The sequence below is a fragment of the Gekko japonicus genome, unplaced genomic scaffold, assembly GCF_001447785.1.
Source record: "Gekko japonicus isolate JY-2015 unplaced genomic scaffold, Gekko_japonicus_V1.1 scaffold442, whole genome shotgun sequence".
NCBI classification, from domain to species: Eukaryota; Metazoa; Chordata; class Lepidosauria; order Squamata; family Gekkonidae; genus Gekko; species Gekko japonicus.
In genome coordinates, this window is record NW_015174288.1 from 885,083 (window position 1) to 888,496 (window position 3,414).

A 3,414-nucleotide genomic window follows, 5' to 3' on the forward strand; every position below is an offset into this window, starting at 1 on the left:
AACCGGCGGACGGAGCCTATCGGCTCCGTTCGCCGCTGGGCTGAAAGCAGCCCTTAGTCTATGTGGGGAAGATGGCCGCTCAGAAGATGCTGGCTCCGATGACTGGCTCCCTCCCCTCCCAGCCACCCAGCCAATGGCAGGGCAGGTTGTCTGAGGGAGCCAGTCATTGGAGGGAGGTCTTCTGAGTGGCATATTTTCTGCCCATACACTAACGGGGCGCATTTTAGAATTCTGGCACCCAAAACTCCTTTATAATAAAGGAGAGATTATTATTAATGTATTATTATTTATTTTGTTTTTCACAGTATGTACAAGGCAGTTTAGCAGAAACAGAATTCCCATAATGCAATCCTAGCCAGTTAGACCTTTCTAAGCCCATATGTTTTAGAAAGTTCCAGCTCTGCTTAGGATTGCATGATGCAGCACTATCCAGAGAGCTTTAGTAAAGGTTGCTGCCTTGTATGCCTTCAGACCATGCCCTGGGACATGGAATGCAAAGCAGAGCCTGGAATGGACCCATTTGTTGATGTAGCAGTCAGATGGCGTTTAGCTAGCAACCAACACACTGGAAGACAATTAGCATGCATAGTTCATTGTGTCTGGCATGGTTTCTGTATCAGATTTTGTGGAGGGGGGCTCTGTTTGGGGGAACTGATATCAGAAATTTGGCTATGGATTCTTGGCCAACAAGCAATGAGGCTGGCTCTATGTGCTTCCAGTTTAAGTGCACTGTGGAATAATGCATGCCACTAAAATCGATGTGCACATTTTACAAGGATCAGCACTTTTTATTTGTTGTGGCAATGGCAAAGGTGGAAGGACTAGTTACATATTTGAAACATGAATTATAACTTTTTAAAAACATGGAGCTGTCCCTGTGAAGCCCTAGACACAGACTTTAAGAGTCCTACTATCCTAAGGAGTGTCTCCTCTCAGATGACGCCTCCCTCCCCTCTGTATTTGGATCTAGAGACGTCCTGTTCTGGATCCCAGCTACTTTTGCCTGACATGATGCCATTAAGGAAGGGCTGGATTTGACCATTCATATGCATGACCTCAATAGGATTTTTCTGTTGTGTAACTATTCTCCCCTTATTCCCCACCCAGTTAAGCTGTATTGTTAGGGATCATAGAATCATAGAGTTGGAAGGGACCTCCAGGGTCATCTAGTCCAACCCCCTGCACGATGCAGGAGATTCACAAATACTTCCCCCCACACACCCCCAGTGACCCCCATTCCATGCCCAGAAGTTGGCAAAAAAAAGCCAACCCCAAACCCCTCCAGGATCTCTGGTCAAACTGGCCTGGGGAAATTGCCTCTTGACCCCAAAGTGGCAATCAGCATTTCCCTGGGCATGTAAGTAAGAGCCACAAGAACCAAGCATCTATGCAACCCTTCCTGCCCTCCCTCTCATGATCTACCCAAGCTCACAGAATCAGCATTGCTATCAGATGACCATCTAGCCTCTGTTTGAAAACCTCCAAAGAAGGTGAGCCCACCACCTCCCAAGGAAGCCTGTTCCACTGAGGAACTGCTCTGTCAGTAAGTTCTTCCTAAGGTTTATCCAAAAACTTTTTTGATTTAATTTCAACCTGTTGGCTCTGGTCTGACCTTCTGGGGTGACAGAAAACAACTCTGCACCATCCTCTGTATGACAGCCCTTGAGGTACTTGAAGATGGTTATCATATCACCTCTCAGTCGTCTCCTCTCCAGGCTAAACACACCCAGCTCCTTCAACCTTCCTCATAGGATTCAGTCTCCAAACCCTTCACCATCTTTGTTGCCCTCCTCTGGACATGTTCCACCTGAAGCAGGGACTCTGAAGAAGACCAGTAGTTAGGAGGGTTTATATGAGAGGAGGTGGTCCTTGGTATGGTGGCCCCTAAGCCACATAGGGCTTTAAAGGTCAGTACTAGCACCTTAAATGGGCCCCAGAAGCAAACTGGGAGGCAAGACTGGAGTGAAATGGTCCCTATGATCCACTCCAGCGAGAAGTCTGGCTGCAGCATTCTCTAACAATTGTAGCTTTTGGACATTCTTCAAAGGCAGACCCACATAAAATACAGTCTAATCTATTTTATTTATTTAATGGAGATGGAGGAGTGAAAGAGCGGCAGGGCTGGGCTGAGGCACTGCTGCTGCTGTCTTTGGCTCTCTCACAAATGGTGATGTGAGCCCATCGTCTGGCCTCTGCCGGGGCTTCCGTGCCGCCTGGGCTGGCCTCCCCCAGGCTGGCCAGTGACCTCAGAGGGCGGGTGGCAACGTGGCTTGGGGGACCCCAGGGTGGGCCGGATGGAGCTCGCCCCGGGCGCTTCCCGATAACTCGCCAACTTGGCTGGCCAGCCCTTGGCTTTTGAGTACCCCGAATGCCACCCCTTTGCCTGGCTGCCACACAGGCAGCTGTGTCACACATGCGGGGCTTCTCTCTGCCGGGCCAGACACGTGGAAGCAGAGGAGGTGGTGAAGGCCTGCCATCAGACTGCGGCGGGGGGAGGGGCATTTTCAGCGGGACTCCCTTTGTTCCCAGTAAATGAGGCCCTCAGGGAGCCCGTAGGGGCATGCGTTTCTCCGTGGCCAGTTTTCTTAGCATTTCTGGTCTTTTGCTCAGTTCCCCCCTTTCTCCTCTGCCCACCAGAGTGTTCATCCAGTTGGCCGGCTCACAACACACTGAGCCCGAAACGCTGGCCGCCGCTTCTGTGGGCGGGACTCAGGCAATGGAGCCAGTCAATGCAGGCAGTGCCTTCTTAGTGGCAGATGAGGCACCCAACTGATTCTGGAGTGCATCGAACATTGCCAGACGAAAATGGATTATATAGGAGATATTTCTATGCTACTTTTACGCCCAAATAAAGTTCCCAAGGTGGTAAAACATCAGAACATTAAGACATTTTAAACAGCATTTAAAATGTACTGTATTGGGACTATCCCTCCTGACTCGCTATATGCAGAGGGCAGCCACCAAGGCCTCAGGACCAATGGGGAGCTTCAACAACTTACCCTGTGCCAACCAGCGGGCTGTGTCAGAGGAGCAAAGAGGCCTTGGGAGCATGACACTGGAACAACCAGCAGTGACGGGGCCAAACAAAGCAGGGAGCCAGAGGACCCACCAGATGCCAGGGTTAGAGAGCAAGACACTGGAGGCACCTGGAAATGGCGAGCCTCGAACAACGGCTGAGCCATGAGCGTGGAGGCGGGATGAGCTGGAGGCAGGCCAACAGCTGGCCCCGCCATGCCCACCACTGAGACCACCACTGAGACTAGGAAGGGTGAGGCTCAGAGTGGGCGGAGTCCTGTCCAAGGAGGCATAGGTGGACACGTGGCTTGCTGACAGGCCTGAGGGGAGGTGGGAGGAGGGGGTGGATTTAAAAGGAGGACTTCTGGTGAGGACCAAGGAGAAAACTGTGCTGAACAA

The 3,414-nt window shown here is 51.2% G+C and overlaps 1 protein-coding gene across 1 annotated transcript in view; it reads left to right on the plus strand.

Moving 5' to 3' along the window:
* Nucleotides 1-3,414, plus strand: part of SPHK1 (sphingosine kinase 1) — a 56,719-nt gene that overhangs the window by 32,038 nt on the left and 21,267 nt on the right. The window lies entirely within an intron of this gene.